Source organism: Saccopteryx leptura, chromosome 1, assembly GCF_036850995.1.
Source record: "Saccopteryx leptura isolate mSacLep1 chromosome 1, mSacLep1_pri_phased_curated, whole genome shotgun sequence".
Classification (NCBI taxonomy): Eukaryota; Metazoa; Chordata; class Mammalia; order Chiroptera; family Emballonuridae; genus Saccopteryx; species Saccopteryx leptura.
The window spans coordinates 273,678,231-273,690,970 of NC_089503.1; the positions used below are offsets into that span (position 1 = coordinate 273,678,231).

A 12,740-nucleotide genomic window follows, 5' to 3' on the forward strand; every position below is an offset into this window, starting at 1 on the left:
TTTGTAGTCAACCTCTCATCGTGAATGCAGTTACACAGCATCGATGGAAAAAGATCCAAGAGGTCTTGACTACTGGTTTTGGGCAGGTAGCTACTTGAGCAGACAACTCGGGACTCAGTGTTGCTCAGTGTTGCTTATCGAGAGTCTTTTTTGGAAGTGTTCTTTAATTATTGAATCATCTAGTGTTTTTACTCATGTCAGTCAAAGTATATTTTGGTTTTTACTTTCAGTCTATTTCGTTTTGTTTGCCTTTTTGGAGAGGGGTTGACATTTGGAGGGGTGAAACTGCTTGGCATTTCCTAGACACCATCATATACAGTGTGTCTGTAAAGTCATGGTGCACTTTTGACTGGTCAGAGGAAAGCAACAAAAGACAGTAGAAATGTGAAATCTGCACCAAATAAAAGGAAAACTCTCCCAGTTTCTTACCTATTCAGTGCAGTTCGATGTGGGCTCACACACAGATTTTTTAGGGCTCCTTAGGTAGCTATCCCGTATAGCCTCTACAGACTCGTCACTGACAGATGGCCTACCAGAACGGGGTTTCTCCACCAAACTGCCGGTTTCCTTCAACTGCTTATCCCACCGAGTAATGTTATTCCTATGTGGTGGTGCTTCATTATAAACGTGCCGATATTCACATTGCACTTTGGTCATGGATTCAAATTTAGCGAGCCACAGAACACACTGAACTTTCCTCTGTACCGTCCACATCTCGACTGGCACGGCTGTGGGCTGCTCCGCTGTATACACGGTGTTACATCATCATCTGCACATGCGCACATGCTGCCACATCATCCTACAGAAACTGGGAGGGTTTACCTTTTATTTGGTACAGATTTCACATTTCTATCGTCTTTTGATGCTTTCCTGTGACTGGTCAAAAGTGCACCATGACTTTACGTACACACTGTATTTTGTGCCATTAATATTGAGTAAATGAATAATTGAAAGAAGGAATTGTTTGATAGATTACACTTAATTTTAGTTCATATATCGCTTCCCTCACCCTTTTCTTTCTTTCTTTCTTTTTTTTTTTTTTTTTGCATGCTGAATTACCATTATGTTCAGGGTATGTTATTTAAGTTAAAAAAAAAACAACCCTCTGACTTTCTTTTTAAAGTTAAGGAACGTGATGTGATGTTGAAATAAGAGTTTCACTAATAGAGGGTAGTGCATAGATAGCTCTTCAGACCTGTTGTGATGACTGTCCCAGGCCTCTGGTTTCCTACATTCCTGAGTGCTGGTAGATGTAAATAGGTCTCAGATATATTAGGAGGAGCTGGATTAGTGAGGTCCGTATTTTCATTGTCTTAGAAGAATGAATGCTGTTACCCATTACTTCACTGCTCCCCTATAATTCTTTCTGGAAAGAGGGAAGACCAAGGGGATATGATAAAACATCAAGTTCAGTTCCAGACATCCAAGAGCAATCTTGGATAATACAATAAATCACGTGTTGTTCCAGTCCAGGAACGCTTTTGTTTCATCCGGGCTTGCAGGTGAAATGTGCTATTTTACCTCTGGTGCGGTGTAGTATGAGTGAGAGCCACTGGGTTCAAGCATGTGTGGAGTAAGGCATTTCCTGCTCTATGTTTCTGTGGAACTCAAAGGCACTCATTAACCTTTCTCTGGTAAGCGTGCACCTGTGGAGAAATCATCCTCCTGTTTTACATGGGATTTACATACTGTTGGGCGGATAAAATGTATTATGCTCACTTTGTTAAAGATGCCGTTGCCCAGGTGATATTAATGTGTGTTGGGGGCAGGCAGGATCATTGTAGCCTGGGGCTTGGTTTTGGGATTAAGCCTTTCCCACCCTTTTTGATGTGGGGTGGTACAATCCAATCATGCCTCAGAGAAGTGACTTTGTATTAGAGACTTCCCTATTTTGTATATTGGATTAGAGGTTGTGAAGCTACACTATAAAATAGGGGTAGAACGTGAACTTGCTCTCTTGGTTCCTGAGATTATCATTAGAAGAGAGAGCAGAGGAGAGCAGAGAAAGGCCACGTGGAGGAGGCCAGGAGAAGCAGCCAAGATGGCGGAGTGCTGAGTGAGATGCCAGTTTGTGTAGAGTTTGTATCTGGGATAAGGAAGGAGATGGGGAACAGAGGTGAATAAGGCTGGTGAGCTAGAAACCTTTGATTCTAGGAAAGTCGGATAAGTCAGTAGCTTTGTGAGCACTGAATGTGACTGGGTTTTGGAGCCCAGTGTGTATTTTTACTTGCCTGCCGGGTGCAAGCTAGAATTAAAGACTATGGCCCATCAGTTTTTGGCTCCGCTGTTTCTTTACCGACTGTCCGAATCCAATGCGAACCTGCACTGGCCGGGCTGCTGTGACAGTGGCCCTGGCTGTGGCTTCTGGCTTTACACATACCACTCATAATTACCTCCCCCTCTGCCCTCACTCCTGCCCCAACCGTGACCTCATGAATGTTCTTGTACCTGATGGGCCACAAATATCTCCAGAGACCTTGAAGTGAAGGATGGTTCATACACTGATGACTGAGCTTTAAAATTGCATGTGCAGGGAGATAGTACAGAGATTATAGATTGATTTGCAGAGTTGCACAGTGCTATGGACTAAAGATAAGCTTGAAAAAGACCAAGGTCACATTCTAGGCAGCATGAGCTAAAAAGCTAAAAGGATTTTTATTTTTTAAACCAAAGAAAGCTGATGATAGTTGCTGCTGATTATGCTGCCTTTGAAACACCCTTTCAGTTGTTGTGTTCATAAGCCTAAAATGTGTATATTTGTTTTCTACAAAAGGTATGCATGTAGGAAGGAGTTTCATTTTCACTGTGTTAAGTAGACAATGTTATTTATTGTAAAAAGACTCCAGGGTAACTTCTGACTCTTCTTAGAATATTCACTCATTACATCTCCCCAGGACAGCTTAGCAAAAAGCATTCCTTCCCTTTCCTTCCTGTTGTCCTCTTATTTACATTTTAAAGCAGCAGCTTTTTTTATCCCTTTGCCAACAATGGCAAGGGATCAGCCCTCCTATTTCAGGGGAGGGACAGGACACCTACCTGATGTTTCCATATCTAAGACTTGTCTTTCTCCCTTTAAAGAAAGGTTAAGAAGCTACCACACACTTTCAACTTTAAAGATAAAACATGTGGTTAAATAAGTAAAAGTTGGCCTTTTGGCAGGTTTTCAGTTCAATAGAGCAATAGTTCTAAGTCAAGTAGTTCTCAAGCATCAGAATTATCGGGAGGGTTTGTTAAAACAGGGTTGCTGGGCCCCACCCTCTGTGTTTCTGATGCAGTAGTTGTGCGACTTGGCATTTTTAGCAGTTTCCCTGGTGATGCTGAAGCTACAGGTCTAGGGACTGCACTTTGCAAATCACTGCAGTAGAGCATGGTAGTTAAGAGTAGGCTTTTTAGACGCATTAGGTAACCCAGAGGCCAAGTCCAAATTCTTCTGCTTCTTACTACCTTCGTTACCTTGGGCAAGGAACTTACAATTCTGTAAGTCTGAGTTTCCTTATTTGTACAATGATTGCAATAGTAACACATTTCTTATAGGGTTACTGAGAAGATTCAATGAGATATTGCATAGCACTTGCTTGGCACTTGGTAAGAGCTGGTAACATCCATTTATCCATATCATGGTAACATCCCAGGTATTTTTATAAGGTTATAATAGTTCTTAAAGCAATTTCAGAAAGCTTCCGTTTGGATTGACCTTAGATTTTTGCCTCAGTTTTGGAGAATTATTTGCTAGCAAAGAGTGACTTGCCTAGCTAGTATCAGAGCTAGGAAGTCTACTATATCCTCAGCCAGTACTTTTCCTATAATTGCTTCTCAGATATGTATGACCTCTCTCATGTTTCTTAGCATTTCCTTCACGTCTTTTAGTGGCTTCTCTTCTGATACGGTTTTTGGGCTTATTACACTGGGGAACAATTTTTTCCCCCATTTTCGGTTGCATGAGGTTTTAGAACTGTTTCTATATATTTCTGCATCACTGATTCCAAATCTGAAATCCGTTTCTTGGTGCATGGTCTAGTTTTTATGCAATTTTAATTTCTTTTTGTTACAGTTAATGGCATGCATTGGTTTTTAAATTGGAGTTAAAGGGCAACGACTCTTGGTTTGAAAATAACCACAAGGCAATTGATTTTTTTTTTTTTACAGTGACAGAGTTTCAGAGAGAGAGATAGATAGGGACAGACAGACAGGAACTGAGAGTGATGAGAAGCATCAATCATCAGTTCTTCGTTGCAACACCTTAGTTCATTGATTGCTTTCTCATATGTGCCTTGACCGTGGGCCTTCAGCAGACCAAGTAACCCCTTGCTCAAGCCAGCGACCTTAGGTCCAAGCTGGTGAGCTTTGCTCAAACCAGATGAACCTGTGCTCAAGCTGGCGACCTCGGGGTCTCAAACCTGGGTCCTCTGCATCCCAGTCTGACGCTCTACCCACTGCGCCACTGCCCAGTCAGGCGCAATTGATGTTTTACAAACATCACTTTTACATAATTGTAGTTGTTTTTAAATGTAAAAAATTTTTATCTGATAAAAACACCCTCTTATTTTGTTTTAAGATTGAATCATGGCTTCTTTGAGTAGGCATAAATATAAGAATAGTCTTGACACTTTCTGTTATATATGTGACTGTTACACACTTCAATGTCAAAGGTGCAATATTTCATCATTTGTGACACGTGCATATATTGCCTATTTTCAAGTTCCCCTTGGCAATCAAGACAAAAATTGGTCTCCTCATATTGTGTGTCATAATTGTGAGGAAATGCTTCGTGGCTGGACAAAAGGAAAACGCAAAGGAATGCCTTTTGGTATTCCCATGTTTTGGCGTGAACCTAAGGACCACAGCAGTGACTGTTATTTCTGTCTGATCTATACAAAGGGCATCAGCAAAAAAAACCAGCATATGATCACATATCCTAATATTCCTTCAGCAATATGACCTATCCCACACTGTGAGACACTCCCAGTTCCAGTTTTCAATGGTTTTATTTCTTCTAAGGACGAAGAAAGTGAACATGATGATCAAGTATATTTTGATAAGATGCATGAGGAAATGGTTGTAGAATCTAAAGGGTCTTCTTCTGATGCCAAGCAGTCATTAACCCCTCAGCAGTTTAGTCAACCTAAATTGAACGACTTAGTAAGAGATTTGGGCCTAGCAAAGAAAGCAGCTGAGTTATTAGCCTCCAGGCTTCAAGAAAAGAATGTATTTCACCGGTCAGCCAAAGTATCCCATTTCAGGAAGTGTGAACACATTTTTGTGGACTTTTTTTCCGAAGACAAACACTTTGTTTACTGTCATGATATCAGTAGTCTTCTCAGCCAGCTAGGTATTACCACTTACAGCCCAACAGAATGGCAGCTATTTCTTGATAGCTCTAAACGGAATATGAAATGTGTTCTCCTACACAACGGTAATGTTTATGCAGCGGTTCCAATTGGTTATTCAACTCATCTGTGAGAAGATTATAATGACATAAAAGTTGTCCTTGACTTTCTGAAGTATGAGGAGCATAACTGGATCATTTGTGTGGATCTTAAAATGGTAAATTTCCTGCTAGGACAACAGAGAGGTTTCACAAAGTATCCTTGCTTTCTGTGTTTGTGGGACAGCCGAGCTCAGGAGAAACACTGGACACAGAAGGAGTGGCCGAAACGTGAAGCTCTGGAAGTAGGGATGCAAAATATTGTGAATGAACCTGTAGTTAATCAAGACAAAATCATTTTTCCCCCACTTCACATCAAACTTGACTTAATAAAGCAGTTTGTTCAGGCTTTGAATAGAGAAAGTGAATGCTTTCAACATATTATTTTGCTTTTCCTGCCTTGTCTTTCGAGAAGATAAAAGCAGGCGTATTAGATGGACCTCAGATTCGAACCCTCATATGTGAAGAATTTGCCAGGAAGATGAATAAGGAGGAGAAAGCAGCATGGCAGTTACAAAGAACTTCCTTGGCAACAAAAAGGCAGAAAACTATGAACTTCTGGTTCAAAGGATGCTACTGGGTTTCCGCAACATTGGATGTAACATGAACATTAAAATTCACGTCCTGAACAGTCACCTTGATAAGTTTCCCGAAAATCTTGGAGCTGTTAGTGATGAGCAGACTATTGCTGGAGCATCAAATGAGATTGTCCTTAACAACTACACAACCGCAAGAGCTACAAACGCAAATTTTTGCCTGAATAGAATTTAAATGTTTTGTGCAAATTTTATGATTAAAATAAGTGTTTTAATATGTTCTATTTTGAAATTGTAGACAAATTCTGATGCAATCATATCTCTTAGTGTATTAGTGTATTTATTGCCTTATATAAGTTATTATATTTTCACAAAGATGGTGCCCAAGAAGACATTCTACTTCATTATGTTAACCTAAATGTTGAAAATTTTACAATAAGATGAAAACCTACAGAGAAAAACTAATGTCAGATTTGAGATCAGCACAGTCGAGTTAGGTAAGAACAATTGTTTTTGTGGATGCAACAAAAATATTGTTCCCCAGTGTTATTGCTTTTAATATACTTTTGGGCTCTCTTTAATTTGTCACTTTTTTTTTAATAAGTATATCATTTGGGATGGAACTCAGTTCTTCAGGCAAGGTCTGCCAACATGAGGTAGATGCTTATTTCAATAGAAATTTGGGAAATAATCTTACCTTACAGGCACATAACATACATAATAACACGTAGACTGCTGTCCACCTTTCTCTTGTTTCTCTGGAGTCAGTACTCCAAGGCTGTTTGTTTGCTCTTGGGTAAAGCTCTCTGTTAAGTCACCTTAATTAGTACTCTCATCTTCCTAATTGCAACCTCTTTTCTTTCTTCTTGTTAAGGCCATATAAGAAAATCTTTTTGAAAAGCTTTGTAATAAACTGGTGCTAGATTGTTTCATATACTTGTTCCATTCTGATTTCCTCATAGAGTCTGTAAATACACCAGATTTAGACAGACAGCTAAACTATTAGACCCAAGAAAAGTTGTTCCATTGTCTTCTGAGCATTTAACGACAGCCTACTTTGGTCTATGCTGCAATGAAGATAAAATTGGTGTTTATGGGGCAGAGATGCTTTTCTTTGCCTTTATAACTGATTGTCATTCCAAGGTCAGGAGACTCAATTCATGATCAGAAAGTACATGGAGGGAGGTAGGCAGTGTTCATTGTCAGCCTCAGACTATATTTTTTCTTTTGAAGATAGTTCCAATTTTGCTATCAACTTCAAGATTTTATAATGGCCAACAGTACTCTAAGTGATGTATGGGTAGAATGAAATTAGACCAAGAAATAACTTGGGGCATAACTAACACAGTGCCATGTTATTGTCTCATCAATCACTGCTTAATAAGATATACTGCTCACAAAAATTAGGAGATATTTCAAAATAAATATGAAGTGATAAAATATCTCCAAATTTTTTGAGAAGTGTACATTAGAGTATTTTCTTTTCAAATAGATTGCTTCAGCCATTCTCTCCCTTTACTTAGCTTACCAAATCATAGGAAGTAGTAAGAAAGACAAAGTTTAGATGTACTTTGAACCATACTCTCCAAGTTTCTTAATTTGATAGGATTGTGTAGGTTTTCTCTGACTGATGGTTGATTCCATAGTTTTCTTGACTTTCTTAAGTGGAATGAGCCATTTGAAAAGTCTCACATTAAAGGGTTCTTTTTATATGTTATTGCCGAGCAGTGCAGGGAAGTGGAGGGTAGACGACATTCTATAAAACTCACTCTTTGTGTAGCACCTTTTCTGCAGGTGGTGTTCTATTCTTCTTCATTTTCAGGCTGAGTCATAATGAGGGTGCCGTGTACAGTGCACCTTTTGACTATTCTTGATAGATGATTGGTTGGTTTCCTATCCTGCATTATACTTTCTGCTCATCACATTGTTGGCCAGTTATCATTGTTGATCAGTTTTTCCTGAAACACTCTTTCAGTTGGCTCCAGGATATTAGTCCTGCTGTGTTTGCTTCCCACCTCATTGGCCATGCTTCAATAAATTTTTAGAGCAGAGGTGAAGAGGATCATCCTGTATGCAAGGGAAGCAATGTCAGACATAGCTATGTCTTGAAATTTCACTTAATATTATTTTTTTCAATAAGCTATTTTAAATCCTGTGTGCTGAGGTGCTCATGGTAGTGTGAAAAAGTTAGACTAGTTACTGGTGTCTAGGGACTTATATTCTATTGGTGGAGACAGATTTTTACTTACTCTTCTTTCAGAAACTTCCATGGCTGTTTCTTCAGTTCCTTCAGTTCTTTGTTAAAATGCTGCCTTACACAGAGACCTTCCCTTCCCCAAGCAGTTTAAATTAAACAGTCATCTTTGACCATACCCTCTCTTCCTGCTGTGTCCCCTATACTGCTTACCCTTCTTTACTTTTCTCTAGAGTCTACTATTTGCCCTAATTTTACCACTTATTTATATTTTTATTAATTTGTCCATTGTGTGTCTCCCTTGATTAAAATAAGAGCTCTGTTGGAGTAGGGACTTTATTTTGTCTGGTTCACTGTTGTAACTCCTAATCCAATATTTATTTTTAATTTAACAATTTATGTACCTAAGACAAAGTCAATGAAATTTGACAAATATATTGTAAATTTAATCCAGAAGTAGAAGAAGACAAATATTTCAATGTGTGAATTTTTCTTGGAAATGATAGTGATGATGGATTTGTTTTTCAAGTTGTACAACAAATTACAAATTGGAAATCATTTCATTTTTAGAGTTGGATTAAAATATTTAAAAATAATGATACATGGCATATACTAGAGCTATCGGTAGAGATTTAAATAGTGACTAGTAATACACTATAAGTCAGGCCTCAAGTAACCTAAGAGTGAAGCAAGAAATCACTATTTAGTACGTGTTTGGAGGACAGCTGGATATCAATATGGGAAAAAATTAATAAAAAAATAGAAATCAGGTCACCTACAGCAGCAAATTCTAGATAGCCTAGAGATTTAAATAGGAGTCAAGATGTCTATAGGGATGAAAGAAGGACTTCAATAAAAAACTAGAACAGAAATATATAGAATATACTTTTCTTTTGTGGGTCTTTTTCTTTATAGCAGTGGTAGTCAACCTGGTTCCTACTGCCCAGTAGTGGGCGTTCCAGCTTTCATGGTGGACGGTAGTGGAGCAACCAAAGTATAAATAAAAAGATAGATTTAATTATAGTAAGTTGTTTTATAAAGATTTATTCTGCCAAACTTAGCAAAAATTTGACATAAAGTACTTCGTAAGTAATTATTATTATATGGTTTAACTTGCTGTAACTCTGCTTTATAAATTTTATAAAGTTACTTCCCTACTTTATAAATCACCATTAATGTGGAACCAATGGACAGTTAGAAAATTTTACTACTAACATACAAGAGTAGGCAGTAGGTATAAAAAGGTTGACTACCCCTGCCTTATAGTAAATAAAGGGAAATTATTGAAATAAATTATTTTTAACCTTTTTCATTTCATAACACACATAAATTAATCACTAAAAATTCTAAAGCACACCAAAAAATATTTTTTTGCCAAGCTGACAAAAAAATAGATGTAATTTTTAAAATTTGTTGTGTTTACATAGTTACAGGTGTTTCTCTGAATATATCTGCCTCCCTCCCCCGTCCGTGTTCTCCTTGATACCCCTTGCCCCCTCCCCCCACTGCCTTCCCTCCTTCCCTCCATGATTTACTATTTTGCCTTCTATCTGTCTGTGTTATGTGTATATACTTTCACTAATGTCTTTCCTTTCTTTGATCCCCTCCTCTCATTTCCTTTCCCTCTGCCTGCTTTCCCTCTGAACTCTTTAACACCTTCTCTGCCTCTCTTCTGTTCCTCAGTTCACATTGTTCATTGGATTCCTCATATGACTGAGGTCATATGATATTTTTCCTTCTCTGCCTGGCTTATTTCACTTAGCATAATAGACTTCAGATCCATCCATGTTGTAGCAAAGGGTAAGATTTCCTTCTTTTTAACAGCAGCATAGTATTCCATTATGTATATGTACCATAGCTTTTTAATCCACTTGTCTACTGATGGACACTTGGGGTGTTCCCAGATCTTGGCTATTGTAAACAATGCTGCAATAAACATGGGGATTTGTTATACTTAGGATATATTCCTAGAAGTGGGATAGCTGTGTCAAAAGGCAGTTTGATTTTTAATTTTTTGAGGAATCTCCATATTGTTTTTCACAGTGGCTGCACCAGTCTGCATTCCCACCAGCAGTGCAGGAGGGTTCCCTTTTCTCCATACCCTAGTCAGCACTTGTTATGTGTTGTTTTGTTGATGAGTGCCATTCTGACTGGTGTGAGGTGGTATCTCATTGTGGTTTTAATTTGCATTTCTCTAAGGATTAGTGATGTTGAGCATTTTTTCATCTGCCTATTGGCCATCTGAATGTCCTCTTTGGAGAAGTGTCTATTCAGTTCTTTTGCCCAATTTGGGATTGGATTGTTTACTTTCCTGGTGTTGAGTTTTACAAATTCTTTATAAATTTTGGTTATTAACCCTTTATTGGACGTATTGGCGAATATGTTCTTTCATTGAGTAGATTGTCTTTTTATTTTGTTCATGGTTGTCTTGAGCTGTGCAAAAAGCTTTATAGTTTGATATAGTCTCATTTGTTCACCCTGTCCTTATTTCACTTGCCCATGGAGTTAAATCAGCAAATATATTGCTATGAGAGATGTCAGAGAGCTTACTACCTATGTTTTCTTCCAAGATGATCATGGCTTCATGACTTACATTCAAGTCTTTTATCCATTTTGAATTTATTTTTGTGAATGGTGTAAGTTCATAGTCTAGTTTCATTTTTTTGGATGTATTTGTCCAGTTTTCCCAGCACCATTTGTTAAAGAGACTGTCTTTACTCCATTGTATGCTCTTAATTCCTTTGTCAAATATCAATTGGCTGTAAAGGTGTGAGTTTATTTCTGGGTTCTCTGTTCTGTTCCATTGATCTGTATGCCTGTTCTTATGCCAGTACCAAGGTGTTTTTGAATGTTTTGAGTACAATGGCCTTATAGTATAACTTGATATCAGGAAGTGTTATATCCTCCGTTTTATTTTTATTTTTCAAGATTGCTGAGGCTATTTTTGTTCTTTTTTGGTTCCATATAAATTTTTTGAATATTTGTTCTATATCTTTGAAGTACGACATTGGTATTTTAATAGGAATTGCTTTGAATTTATAGCTTGCTTTGGGTAGTATAGACATTTTAATGATATTTATTTTTCCTATCCATGAACACAGTATATGCTTCCACTTGTTTGTATCTTCCTTGATTTTTTTTTTCAATGTGTTATAATTTTCTGAATACAGGTCTTTAACCTCCTTGGTTAAATTTATTTCTAAATTTTTTTGGTTGCAATAGTAAAGGGGATTGTTTCCTTAATTTCTCCTTCAGACAGTTCTTTTTTGGTGTATATAAATGCCACTGATTTCTGAATATTGATTTAATATCCTACCACCTTGCTGAATTCATTGATCAGGTCCAGTAGATTTTTGACTGAGACTTTAGGGTTTTCTATGTACAGTATCAAGTCATCAGCAAATAATGATAGTTTTACTTCTTTTTTTCCAATTTGGATGCCTTTTATTTCTTCTTCTTGTCTGATTGCTGTGGCTAGAACTTCCAGAACTATGTTGAATAAGAGTGGTGAAAGGGGGCACCCCTGCTTTTTTCCTGTTCTTAATGGGATTGCTTTTAATTTTTGCCCATTGAGTATGATGTTGGCTGTGGGTTTGTCATAGATGGTCTTTATCCTGTTGAGGTATGTTCCCTGTTTTCCCACTTTGCTGAGAGTTTTGATCATAAATGGGTGCTGGATTTTATGAAATGCTTTTTCTGTGTCGATATTATTATGTAATTTTTATCCTTCCTTTTGTTTATGTGATGAAGCATGTTGATTGATTTGCAAATATTATACCAGCCTTGCCTCCCCAGAATAAATCCTACTTGATCATGATGTATGATTTTTTTCACTTATTGCTGGATCCGATTTGTTAATATTTTGTTGAGAGTTTTAGCATCTAATTTCATCAGGGATATTGGCCTATAGTTTTCTTTGGTTGCAGTGTCTTTGCCTGGTTTTGGAACGAGGATTGTGTTCTCCTCATAAAAGGAGTTTAGAAGTTTTTCCTCCTCTTGAATTTTTTGAAATAGCTTGAGAAGGATAGGTGTTAATTCTTCTTTGAATATTTGGTAAAATTTGTTTATGAAGCCATCAGGCCCAGGACTTTAGTTTGTTGGGAGTTTTTTGATGACTGTTTCAATCTCTTTTGTTGTAATCAGTCTTTTTAGGTTTTCTGATTCTTCCAGATTGATTTTTGAATGATTATATTTTTTGAGGAATTTATCCATTTCATCTAGGTTGTCCCATTTTTGGGCATACATTTCTCATAGTATTTTCTTACAATTCTTTGATTTTCTGCTGTGTCAGTTGTTAGTTTTCCACTCTTATTTTTAATTTTATTTATTTGAGCCCTCTCTCTTTTTTTCTTGGTGAGTCTGGTTAAAGGTTTATCAATTTTACCTGTTCTAAGAACCAGCTCTTGGTTTCATTGATCTTCTGTATTGTATTTTTTGCCTGTATGTCATTTATTAATGCTCTGATCTTTATTATTTCTTTCTTTCTACTTCCTCTGGACTTTAGTTGCTCTTCTTTTTCTAGTTCTTTTAGTTACAGGATTAAGTTGTTTATTTGAGCTTTTTCTAGCTTCTTAAGGTATGCCTG

At 37.4% G+C, this 12,740-nt stretch overlaps 1 protein-coding gene across 2 annotated transcripts in view; it reads left to right on the forward strand.

Moving 5' to 3' along the window:
- The window catches only part of ITPR2 (inositol 1,4,5-trisphosphate receptor type 2), a 527,270-nt gene that overhangs the window by 240,476 nt on the left and 274,054 nt on the right, over positions 1 to 12,740 (forward strand). The window lies entirely within an intron of this gene.